This window comes from Crinia signifera, chromosome 6, assembly GCF_055691185.1.
Source record: "Crinia signifera chromosome 6, ASM5569118v1, whole genome shotgun sequence".
Classification (NCBI taxonomy): Eukaryota; Metazoa; Chordata; class Amphibia; order Anura; family Myobatrachidae; genus Crinia; species Crinia signifera.
The window spans coordinates 69,144,628-69,158,698 of record NC_139222.1 but is presented as its reverse complement, the minus strand read 5'-3'; the positions used below and the strand labels follow the sequence as shown (position 1 = coordinate 69,158,698).

General features: G+C 43.6%; 1 protein-coding gene across 21 annotated transcripts in view; it reads left to right on the top strand.

Annotated features, from left to right (window-relative positions):
- KCNMA1 (potassium calcium-activated channel subfamily M alpha 1) overlaps positions 1-14,071 on the top strand; it is a 459,278-nt gene that overhangs the window by 123,972 nt on the left and 321,235 nt on the right. The window lies entirely within an intron of this gene.

The following is a 14,071-nucleotide window of genomic DNA, read 5'->3' as shown; positions in this document are numbered from 1 at the left end:
GGTAGCGGGCCTCAATTTAAATTAGGTTGCAATACATGAAAACTGTGGACGCACTTTGCCAAATATAACTATATACTGTCTATGCCCAGTGAAGTTATCATGTTCTAAAAAAGCAGTGGATTTTGCTACAAGCAAAATGAAGTTAAGCTGCAAGAAAAGAGATAACATTTACCAAATGGAACACGTTTAAATATCTATTAAGATGGTATATAGGTTTGGCTGTATAGTCTTATTGTTTTGGCTGAGGTCATAATAAATATGTTATAAAAGTAACGCAAAAAAATTGATTCAAAACATAAATCATATTACCTGTCACCAAATGATAAGTTTTCTTTGTGGTTAGTCACCTCCTTTTTATGAGGTTGCCAGCTTAATCCCATGTGCATGAGCTGATATACTTTGAAAAGTTTATTAATTGTAAATAAGCCACAAACAGATTAAGAGTTATTTCAACTCCAACCAACAACACTAGTTGTTTCCCATTCCCTGGGAAAAACCGAAATAGCTGACATCCCTGGGCCAAAGGAGCTTCACGTGCTTGAACATGAGGCAGTACTGTGTAACTCACATCCAGGTGCATGCCATCCGATGTATCCAAGTAAACCTTTAGCTACAGTGTCCCTTCACCAATATGGTAGGCTATTTAAATTTTCATTTAACTTTAAGATCATGGTTAGCTAGGCTCGCCAAAGAACCTATATAAATCTTGTTTCTCAAATTAAGTGGGTATTATGGTAAGCCTATGGTTAGCTGCACAAGCTTTTATCAATGACTGTTCTAAAGGGACACTGAGATGTCTGTGAGGAACAAATAAGGAGCTGCTGTATAAATGCCATATTGGTACCTTTGGCCACACAGTGTTTTTCTTTTTTTTTTTAACGCTTTATTTTAGACAAAGCGAGAGCACACAATAGGAAAACTGGAACAAATGTGAATGCTTAGTACAGAAAAGGTGCTTTCACAAAATTTTGTAATTAAACATATTAAAGATATAAAACAAGAAGTAGAAACTTTTTGGGCTAGGGGGAGGGGAGGGATGGGAAAGAGAGGGAGAGGAGAGAAGAGGAGGACAAAGAGGGGGGTTGAAAAGAAAAACAAAGGTCGAGGTGGCTGGGATTATGAATGACCTTAGAGAGACGGGAGGGGGGGGGGGGGCAGGGGGCGAGCACTAAGAGAGAGTAGTTTGTTAAGGGGGTGAGTCTATATCCTGAAAAGGGCGGGCTAACCGGAAGTTCCAGGGGTCTAGGGGAAGAGAGAGGCCTGATAGAGAATTCATAAGATTAAGGACTTATTTCCAGAAGGGGATTATTCGGGGGGCAAGGGCCACACAGTGTTTTACTGGTGGTGTGAGAGAAATGGCATGGACCTGTAAAAAGATGGATGCATTGATTATCTATCTGGCCTTCAAGAAGAGGGTAGTGGGGATAGTAATTTTAAATGTCATCCTACTGTATCTGGAATGCAGCCTTAAGCACAAACATGGGAATAATTCATTCTAAAATACATAATAATTTTTTTCAATTTATTTATAGTTTCTTATATAGGGCAACAGACTCTGTTGCAATTTACAATTGTAGACAGTGATAAAACAAACTTAGTAACAACAGACAGACTTGGAGGTAGGAGGGCCCTGCTGCAAGCTTTCAATATATAGGGACAATCGAGGGAAACGCAAGTACAGGCACCAGTAATAGCATAGCAGTCCCAACTAGTTGCAAGTCCATAAGGGAAGTTATATAATACATAAGTGCCTCAGAGGGTTATGTGTGTGGTACTTAAATATGATAGCTCTCAGTTTGGAGGCTAGTGGAGAGTCTATTTTTGGGAAGACCAGTAAGGAGGCTTTAGCAATAATCAATGCGGGATATAATGAATGCATGGATTAGAGATTTAGCAGTGTCTTGTGTAAGATAGGGTCATAGTTTGGATGTGATTTTTTGATGCATGTAACATGATTTATAGACAGATTGAATGGGGGAAACAAAGGACAGGAGTCGAGGATGAACCGTAGGCAGAGGGCTTGTTGAATAGGGTAGATTGTTGAGTTGTCAACCGGTCTGGAGATGTCAGGATGGTATCTGCTCTTGGCTGGTGGGAATATAAAACCACTGGTGATAACTCATGGGTTGATAGATAGATTTGTATCGTCCACATACAGATGGAGCCGCCCTCTTTATTGGAGAGCGCTCGCCAGATCTCACTAGCTGTCGAGATCTGGGACATGGTCTAGAATAAAATATCTTAAACTTTCCAATCAATGATCAGCTTCCTTACAATGCCAGAAGACTATTGGTCAATATCCTTGGCTTTTTAATGTCATACAAAAAGCAGATCTAAGAGTGTGATGCCATCCTCTCTTTCAACTTTCGAGAGGCCTGGCCCACATAGTAGAGGCCAGAGGGACAGCAACATACACCACGAGGGTAGAATTTTGAGAGAGGACATGTGGAATATCGGAAGTCCTGTCACAATGGAGATGTTTAGAGGATTTTCATGTGATCATGTAGCTATATGATGTCATGCAAATCCTTTAAGCATCTGCATAATATTGATTCTCGATGACATATGTCTGTTTCACCCAATCATTTTCCCCCAATCATTTTGCAGTAAACGACAAGCCTTTGTAGATACTATAATGAGCCATCAATTGTGCCCACAGAGTGGTCTTCAATTTAAGGTCAATAGCCACCTGTAGCTGTTCTCTCCATGATACTTGCATTGCGTGCAGTGGAATTCATATAGATTGAGAGAAAGATATAGATATATGTTTTCAACACTGAAGGTGGAACCCCTATTAAAATAAAATATATACAAAATTTTAAGGGAACAGTGATAAATTGTGTTAAATTTGTGAAAATGTGTCTGGTTGAAAACTGATAAAATTTCAGGTAGAATTAGGTACCAGTTGTGCATAGACAGAAATAATGTTCACATTTATTCGGTGCCTGGGCAATATAAAGACAGAGAATTATGGTATCCATCAATTTAAAGAAAATGATATGTCAGGGCCTTTGGAAGGTGGCTTGTACTGTGAATCTGTCATTCGTGAGATGCTACAAAAGAACTTGCTTTTGTAGCATCTGATGTGTGAAGCGCTAAAATCAGAAATAGAGCAGTCTTTTTTTTTGAAGCACTTGCACCATATTGCTCAACTTGACTTCCTAATTACTGTAAATCAAAATCACACATTTTTCATTGAAGAAGATTGCCTGTTGTGACAGTCTGTGTTTTGCAAGGTGATTGCAAATTCTGTGGCTCTGTTACGTTTGCTAAATCTTGAAGAGAAATTCTTCCGTAATTTAGGAAAATGAGGGGGTGAGTTGCAAAAATGAAATTAGCTACCCTGGCTTGAAGTAGGTTCTTCATGTATTCTTATTCCTCAGATAATAGTGATGGGGATGGCCATGTGTATTGGTGTTTAATACTATTGTAAATAACAGTGTGATGAGTTAGAAATATATGCCACCTGTTTTAGAGGTTTGCTCAATGATCCTACAGTGATGGTGATTGTTATTATTAAGAGTTCAAAATAAGGTTTATGGGTGGTTAAATAAGGGAAATAATGATGGTCTCATATACCAAAACCATTACTAACCACATTTCTAGAGGAGGATACAGATAAGTGTGGTAACTGAGAAGATAGATCCACAAATATTTTGGCATGGAAGACTCAAGATTCAAGAGTCAGAAGTATGTGTTCCAAAGTCCAAAAGGGATCCAGCCCAGAACAGGTCCACCCCCCTGCTGGAGGCCTCAATTTCTCCAGCAGTGGGATCAATTGGGAGATTCACATTGAAGTTGAATACCAGGTGATATAGTGTAAAAGATGTTTCTTTATGCTGTGTGAGAATTATGGGCAGGAAAAACAGTATCAGTGGCAGTTCCATATACATGGGATGATACTTAAAAAAGATGTTCCAAAAGGGTGAGGTTACGGAAGAGTTAAGCCTCTGGTAAGGAATTGAGGAAGTGCCATATTGAGCAGCTAAGTGCAATGTAATATAACATTCTTGAAACAATATAAGTAACCAGTGGCAGACACAAGCAAATCAAAATAAGTGTTTGCGTGTCAGTTAGGAGCTGATTGGCTAGTAAATTATCACTTTTCAATATCATTCTCCTTAGATATTCTCTTGTGGGATCTCATATTCTATTTATTCGTGTCAACGAGTGATGATTGTGCTGGTACCAGTGCCAGATTAAGCCTTCGGGGGGCCCGGGGTACTTTAGACAGGGGGGCCCCCTTGCACTTGTCATTACTGGCTGCAAACTGCATGGGAGAATATTACACTGTCAAAACAGAGTAAAAGCAGAAAAAACTTGGTCAATGGGTAACTGCAGGGGATATATACACATATACACACACACTTACCACATGAAAAGCCTGTGTTTGTCCCTCTGCACCTTACTCTGTAGGAGACCTCACAGTCCTAGTGCTGCCTCTGATTAAAAACCCTCCCATGACTAAGCTGCTGCTGCTGCTGTTCTCCATGGGCCTGAGAAGCATGTAATGAGCTCCACCAATCAGAGCTCAGCACAAACCTCTCAGCCTCTGCCCTCTGGTGCAAAGTGTCATGGGACTCCCAGTAATGCACAGCACACTTGTGCAATCAGTGTGCCTTGGCTCCCGAAGCTCAGCACCATTAATCATTGTCACATTGGCAGATAGGTGAAGCTGCTGCACTACCCCACTGCCATGCAAAAACCTTTAGCTAAAAAAAAAAAAAAAATTTTTTTTTTTTTTAAAAATACATGCCAACCACAGGGGGCCCCTAGCTAGAGGGGGGCCCAGGGGCACTGACCCCTTGTGCCTCCATTATAATCCGGCACTGGCTGGTACACCATCCATTAAAAGAAAATGCTTGTCTGGATGAATACAGCTCTGCACCTTCAATATAGCCAACATGTTTACATCTGTCATAATTACAACCTAGGTTTAAGCATGGGGGTGGGAGGTGGGGTATGGGGGTTAGGGTTAAACACTAGCAGGGAACAGGGGCTAGGCTGCAGGAGGATGAGAGTTAGGCTGCGAGGAAGGTTAGGGAGGTAGGGGAGAGGGTTAGGGCACTTATGGTGAACCTGTTTACAATCCTTCAAATTGAGATGCCATTATCTGTTTTTTTTGGCTGCAGGAAATCCCATCGTCGGGATCACATATATATGTCATAAAATTCTTTATGCTGTATTTTTTTCACATTTCTGAAAAATGATTTGATACCAGCTCAAACTGGCAATACTAATAACTGTTTACCCTTTACTATTTATCTTCCAACCTGTTCCTCTCCACTAAACACATCAACTAAATTCAAGTTCTCCATCACTATACTGATTTTGTTTATCACACATGCTTGCTTTTTGATCTGGCATCTTCCAATGAATGGCCATTATCCAATCTTAGGGCTGTATCAAACATGGTGCATCCAATGCGACCACACAAAGTGCAGGATTTCAGCTTCCACAGTGTTCACATAATTTTTCCGATAGTGCCTAAAGCAGGGGTGGCCAACCAATCAGAGGCAAAGAGACAAAAAATATGTGCTGGTAAGACAAAGAGCCGATACCATGCAAAAATGGGTGTGACCTAGCTCCTGAAAGGCCACACCCATTTTTGAATGGAATGTTGTCTATATACAGATGGAGCCAGTTTCATCTATCTGGCCGGAGACCAGTGGCGCCGGAACGGGGGGGGCGAGGGGGCAGCTTGCCCCCCCCCAAAATTACTGAGGCGCTAAAGCAGGGGTGCTTGTCCTGCCGCCCGTCCAGCTGCATATTTTATTGTTTAACAGCCGCCCGCCCGCCTGGCTATATTACTGCAGTAATATAGCTGTGCGGGTGGGCAGCTGATTAATCAGTAATATAGGCGTGCGGGCGGTGGGCTGATTAAGCTTGATCCAGCCTCCCGCCCGTCCGCCTATATTACTGATTAATCGCAGCCGCCCGCCGAGCAAGAATCCGATTCCTATTCGCAGCCGTCCGCCCACATGGATGACTGCTGCGGGGAGATGTTGAGAACCAGCGCCCGCCAATCACAGTGGCTGTGGATGTGATGCGTCCACAGTGATTGGCGGGCGTGATGCGGGCCGTAGGGAGGGAGACTGGTCGCGTGGATCAATGCATGGGCGAGAGCCGCGGGAGCATCCTACAACAGCCGCAGCAGCAGCCATCACGCTGTGCTGCCACAACTAAAACTTAAAGGTAAATGCTGCTCCTCTCACCCTCCCTTCCCCAGTGACTGACAGATCCAGGGGTTGTCATTTACCCCTGGATTCACACCCAAACAGGTTTATGTAATTATGTCTGATTATCATAATCAGACATAATCACATAAATCTGTTTGGGGGTGACACTGCCACTTTTTCCACTTTTTACGAGTAAATGACAACCCCTGGATTAATGTCAGTCCTGGTGTCTCTGGCTACATGTATATGCCGCTGCCCGGTGTATAATGCCCACGTGTATATGCTGCTGCCCTGTGTATAATGCCCATGCGTAAATGCCGCTGCCTTGTGTAAAAATCCCACGCATATATGCCGCTGCCCTGTGTATAATGCCCATGCATATATGCCGCTGCCCTGTGTATAATGCCCACATGTATATGCCGCTGCCAGTGTGTATAGTGCCCGGGGGTAACATATAGCAATTTAGGGGGCGCCAAAATGAGATTATATCTTGCCCCCCCAACCTAAAAACGTTCCAGCGCCCCTGCCGGAGACCATATCTTTCTATCTCTGTGCGATGTTCACTGAGAAAGGAATGCGTGTGAGACAATCCGCGCATCCCCGTCCCGGCAACCGGCGCACCAAGACAGAAAGATGTGGCGCACCGGCCAGATAGATGAAACTGGCTCCATCTGTATATGTATGTGTAGATAGATAGCTAACGGATGGTACCAGGGTACACAGGGCGACACTCAATGGACTTCAAACATCTGAAATTGCAGACCAAACCAGCAAGTAGTTCTAACGTTTTGGTAATTTAATACCATTATCAAAGACAATCACAAGCAAAATGACACTTACCTATATAGAAAAAGACATCCGTGCAGGACAACAGGGCCGCCCGGCTCGCTCTACAGCTGCTTCACAGAATGATGTCATCAGCCACTGCACTCTGCGCAGGGCAGTGTCTGATATGTCACTCTCCGATGCCGCTGTGGTAATACCTATTACACGTCACACACACCCATTACACATACACACATATATATATATATATATATATATATATATATACCACATGCCATAATTTACATTTCACGTTATACCAAACACCGTAATGCCCATTACATATACCACACGCCTATTATAAATTATGCTACATAATTCCTGCTTACCTACATGCTCACTGCTACGGGTTTCATGCACGATGCCAGAGGTTTTCAATGTTTCATGCTCGATGCCAGGGTTTGCATGCACTATGCAGGGGTTGCATGCTCTATGCCAGGGGTTACAAGCTCAAGGCTGTTTAAGAGGGCCCTGTTAGCGCAGCAGCAGGGGACAACTTAGGGGAGGACTTCTCAGACGGCCACAGCCACTGCTAATCTGACTCTGCCACACAGCGCCAGCCACAGGGGGGGGGCATACACAGGGCTGACTAAACCCTGGAGCACTGCAAAACACTTACTGTTATTACTGGGGGCAGCAGTAGCGGACTACAACTGGCTGGACAATTTAGACAGCCTGCAGCAGCCAGGCCCAGACTTATCATTAAAATGACGCTAGGTCAGTTGCTACCCTTCCCAAGAGTCATTGAAGAGCTTGTGGGCGTGCACTGGAAAGAGCTGGCCTGGGCCACACCTGCTGTGGATCATGGGTACAATTTACCTTATGTGGCACACTGTGCACAGTCACAGTGCACACCTGACCAGGACCGGCTCCAGGTGGCTACATGCGCACATAGTGTGCTGCGCATCCGCGTCATCGTCCTCAGCGCTCGGCTCTCCACTCACAGACTGTCTAGCTCACTCAGAGTCAGATGAGACTAGACTAGACGACAGCGGAGTGAGCAGCCAACCAGCAGCACGAGCCGAAGCCACAGCCAAGCCAGTCCGTCTCCTGCAGCATCAGTATTACTGAGTGTCAGTGCCACCGCCACACTGCACCCAGGGTGAACGGACACTGACAGTGACACGAGGCGGACAAACGGCTGCGGCCGCGAATGTTCCCGTATATTTAACACCGTATATTTAAAACCTGAGCCACCTAGCCGCAGATAAAGGGGAGAAGATCCGCATTTGGCTAGCGAGCCGCGGGTTGGCCACCCCTGGCCTAGAGAAGGGAGGAGCTGTTGGGCAGAAGGAACAGCTTGGTGGCATTGCATTTCACAGGCAGGGAAGGCAGATGATCAATAGCAAAACTCAGTGTGTAAAGGTGCGTACACACTGGCTGATATATCGGCCGTCCCATTGAATACAGTACAATGGCCAGTGTGTACGAGCGATATGTCTGTGAATGGCATTGTTCACAGATATATTGCGTCGACTGTGAAACACAGCCGATGCCCAATACAGTATATATAAAGATATATTGGAGCATCGTGCTGTGTGTATAGGTGATCCATCGACCACTCATACAGCCACGCTGGGAGCCGCCGATGATTGACAGCTCATATGTGATGTCTATCTTGACGGATCAGGCAGTGTGTATGGAGAGCACTCTGCCTGTTCCATCTGTAGATATATCCGCATAACGATTGATCTGCAGATACATCTACTAGGAGAGAGAGAAGGAACACATACAGCAATATCAACGTCTTTCAATTAACTGATTTAAACTCACAGGGTAGGAGAGGTGCCCCCTTTATTCATCATAATGACGTGTAATGTTTTTTTTTCTCTCAAAGTGTGGCTACTCTGCAACATCTGTGCGTACAGATGGTTTTCCCCGCTATTTGGACGAGTTGTTCAATAACTATGATGAACCAATGGGGCAGATGTATTAAGCCTGGAGAAGAGATAAAGTGGAAAATTATACCACACCAGACAATCAACTCCTAACTGTCATCTTTCTAACATAGCTGATTGACTGGTGCAATATCACCTTCCACTTTATATTCACTTTATCTCTTGACGGGTGTGGAACAGGGTTCCAATAGTCATTAGCCCGATGTTCGGGATTCTGACTGGCCGGACTCAGACAGCATGGCGAGCGCAACAAAGCCCCTTGCGGGCACGGCGGCTATTCTATTCTCCCTCTATGGGTGTCGTGGACCCCCACAAGGGTGAATAGCCGGTGGCCACCGGAATCCGTCTGTCTGTGTTTTAACAGTCGGGATTATGCTGTCGGGTAAATTACTGTCGGGACCCTGTCCTTCACCCCTCTTGATGAGGCTTAATACATCTGCCCGTCTATGTGGTTATACTGTGTGGTGAAATGTAAATAAGGTTGCAGTACTGTGTGGAATAATTTCAATTTGAGGTGCCCTGCCCCCTTTTTGTAGATGCACCTTTGAGGCTGCTGTCTTCTAGAAAATGGGGGGAGTCACCAATGCTCTTTCTGGCACAGGCAGGGATAAAGTGAGGGGGAACGGGGTGGAATGGAGTTCCACCACCTCAAATGGTGAGGTGGAACATTGTAACCTCCACGTTGGCTCTGAAACAGTAATTCTCACAGCAAAGCATTCTAGTTTGCAGGGGGATGACAATTACCCTACCACTGGCCCTGTCTCTGCCTAATTGGGGGGGGGGGGGGGGGGGTGTAATTAGGTGGCAAAGAACAAATGTTTGTTTATGGCTCTTGCCAATCCTGCGATCCAGACTTAAGGCCCCCATACACTACTAAAAACCTATTTACCATACAGAGCCACTCAAACATATAATAAATCCCCATACACTAGCCCGATTTGGGCTGATTTTACCCGATTCCGAAGGTTCAGACCGAGAAATCGGCCCAGATCAGATATGTTTGACATCAGAATCAAAACGATACATGGTCCCATGCACATCAGATGGGATCCAGAGGTTGGACCTGCAAGCAGGTCCGACACCTGACTCTGTCCCCCCTACCGGTGTCGGGGAACAGTCGCATACTATACATTTCATCTGAAAGGACCCGGGCAGCTCAAGGGGGTCGGATGGCCATACACTGCTGTGATGCATCACAGTAGTAGTGTATGGCCAGCTTTACAGCAATTCAGAAAGTAGTGCATGTCCAGAATCGAGGTCTGGGCTGACAGTGGTACAAAGAGTAGTCTGGGTCCAGAGCAGAATAGTGAAATTACACTAAAGGTGCCCATACATGTTGAGATATGGGGCTGTACTTTTTGTGCTTTAAAATGTGCTGTGCGATACTGGCACTTGTAGGGGGATGCGATCCCCCTTCATGTGCGGGTGCGATTTTAAATTATTATTTTTTTTTTTTTAAAGTTGATAGCTACTAATGGGCATCGCATCACATGTACTCCTGTATAGATGCAATGAAGCACAAAAAGTACTGCATGCAGATACTTTTTGTGCTTTACAATATTGTACCTGTGGGGACGCAAATCACATCGCCGCAGGTACACGGCACGATTATCGCACATAAGATGCGTTTTGTACTTTAAAAGTACAAAACGGATGCGATAATCGCAACGTGTATGGGCACCTTTACAGTATAATCCTTACTGCCTGTACTACTAATAGGAGCTACCCATGGCAACCATGCCACCAGGTGTTTCCGTCCCTTTGCAAATGCACAAAATCATAAGCATTACCAAACCTTTTCTTTATTTTCCCAACTGTATGTTATGTTTATACTTAGCCTGTTGGTTACCAAATCTCTTACTTCAGCTTATGCACAGCTGCAGGATTTCTCTAGAGCTTCACCCATCCTCTCTACTTTTCCGTATTTATTAATTCATTAAGAATGTTTTCCAAACCAACACACTCTCAAACGAGCAAATCATGTGCCTTTGTTTTCCCTTCCTCCCTTTAGAGTGTAAACATAAGATACTGTATATCAATTCAAACTGGAACAGAGCTTGTTTTGCTAATTGTGCTGCCTTAAATATTGAAAAAATATTCATACTGAATAATTTTAAATAGATTCTGAAAAAAAACATTTGTGCAGATTATTTTTTTTTTTTTAATCTTCTACAATTTGCTGTATTTTTCACATGTACAAGAAGGGGTAAATTTACTAAATACCTTTTAAAAATGGGCGACATTGCCCATAGCAACCTATCAGGTTGAAAATAGAATCTGATTGGTTGCTATAGGCAACATCAACTGTTTTGATTTTTAGAAGCTTTAGTCAATGTTCCCAAGTATGTCTCATGGATAGGATTCACTTATTTTATATATCTTGAGTGGATTTTTTTTTATGGAGGACCCTGCCTCTTGAACACCGTTGTAATTCGAATCTCAAGCAATGCACAGGTCAGACAAGCAAGAGCACTGACTGCCTTTAGTGAATTCCGTTTGTCCGATATGCGCTTAATAGGTTGACAATACCTAGGTTTATGTGCACAAGGTTGACATGGCAATGATCAATGCATAACAATGTCGAAATGAGGTTGTTGTTGTTTTTTTTTGGGGGGGGGGGATCTTTGTAGGACTGTTTCATACTTTACCATCCATGTTGACACCGATTTGGAACGGTAAAGCATGACTAGTGAAGCGGTACACTCCTTTGAAGTCCACGTGATGAAAGCTACAAATTGACCCTAAATAATTGCTGACCTGGTCAAAATTATGATATTTAAAATGTTGACATGTCAAGAGTTTTTCGTGGCTTTTATTCTTTGAAACTAACTTGTTCATACTCCACAGTCCAAGTTTATATAGATTATAATACAAGGCACCATGCCCGAAGCATGGTGTATCATGACAACCTATTTCGACATAGACCAAAAACCTATGTTGACATTTTTAATGACAGCAGTTTGGCCATGTCGGCATTTTGACTCTTTGCCAATGCTTGGCGTATTTTGACTGTTGGTATTTTGTATGTCGGGAATTATACTGAAACTGGACATAGTGAGCAAAATGGGAACAGTGAACTTAATGTAGGGTTGATGCAGCCATTTCGGATAATAAAGCCCGCCGGTTACATAACCCACTTGTTAAAGTTACCATTCGAGGCAGGTTGGAATAGTCACAACATTGGGAGGTTGCAGCGCACTAAAGCTAGAAGCAGAACCCTACATTACCATAAGTTCCACTTATTTTTCTTCTTATCCATGAGTGTAACAGGTGCAACAGCCATCTTGGGCACACTACAAAGGTTACAGTGTGTGAGATAAAGTATACGAGAAACTAAAGACATACTGTATACTCACCTGTTATCTCACAAAACATATATAATATGAAATGCACTGAATGGAAAGATACATGTGCTGTTCATCTGGCCAAGAAAGAGCCAACCAGGACAGCCATGTTGGTACACTGCATAGGTTGCATCTGGAAGGGATGTGCAATTGGCAGGTGCCGTCCTTCTGCAGCAAGCATATTGTGTACATAAAGGCCTCAATGCCTCTTTTGTAATCAGCTGCTGCACCTGAAGACGCAATATTGGTTCTGAATGAACATTGGACATCCGAGAAACACTTATTGTAGATTACTCAGGATGGCTGGTATTGTCACACTGCCAGGGCCAGGGAAGATGCAGTCACTGGCCTTGGCATGCCCATTTAACAGGGCAGGCATGCCCATTTAACAGGGCAGACATGCCCCCGTTTTGTGAAATGATTTTCGGGGCCACCCCATCACTGCCCAGAGATGCCCACCCAAATGTCACAGACGCAAGTACACACATGCACAGTACAGATCCTGCTGTCTACAACCATCAGAGATACTGTATGCACACCACCGGCTTTGTGTACAGCTATGAATTATGCCCTGACTTCACTTTCTTTTTTTTTATTTAGCTTTATTATATAACCATATATTGCTCATTGATGGCCTTATGTACCCCACACACCACAGGCCTCTTACATGCCCCCCCCCCCCCCCACACACCCCTACTGTGACAACCCCTCCCTCCTCATGGGATACAGTCATTGGGCCACCAGCATGTTGGTCGACCATCATTAGGTTGACATGCATTTAGTCTAGGTCTACATGGGTTAGGTCGACAGGGTCATAAGGTTGACATGGTCAACAGTCAAAAGGTGGATATGGGGTTTTTCACTTTTTATTTGAGCCGACATGTGCCGACAGGCGGTATTTCACACCCTACCATCCACTAGGGTGTGGTAGGAGAATAAAATAGTGTGCCTGAGCGTAGCGAGGCACCGTGCCCGAAGCATGGTGAGCGCAGTGATGCTATGTTTCACTGTTTGTCGACATTTGGGACACAAAAGCGAAAAACCCTATGTCGACCTACCACCATGTCGACCTAATGATACTGTCGACCTAATGATCCTGTCGACCTAGACTCATGTTGACCTTTCTGCATGTCGACCTAAATGCATGTTGACCTACTGTAAATGCATGTCCACCTAATGGTGTCAACCTAATGACTGTGACCTAAAGATCCATACCCCTCCACATCATACTGTCTCCTCACCTGTAGCCTTTGTACATCACATGGCAAATCGATTACATCAGAACTTATATAGGGATACTAGCTGCTAAAAGTCATACACAGGCAGGCATGTGACAGAAAGCAGCTGCTTGGCCTAAAATAAATGATAGCATGTTATTTGCTGTTATGCTGGTTTTCACTCCTATAATCCAGCTTTGTATCCAAGCACCTCTATATAACTTTTACTGGCATACTGAATGTTGTTAAAGTAGTCAAAATACAACTTTATTTGAATTCTCTAAATACCCCCAAAATACTGCAATATTTATTTCTTAACATTTACCATTGTTCAGCAGTGTGAACATTAATCATGTACAATACAGTTAGCACACATTTCTGTGCTAAATATAAAATCAATTTAGCTGTGGTAAACAATAAATGTATTATATAATTACACCATTTAATGACCTAGCTAATTAAAAAACAAATCTTTAGGAGTAAATGCTTTTTGGACACACAAGGTCTTTCTTCAGCCCAAGAAGCTTGTATCTTCTTTGGAATCTGTTCGCTATTAAACGGTATTAGTTTGTATGCAGTGTTTGTCTTCCATGACTAAACTTACGCTG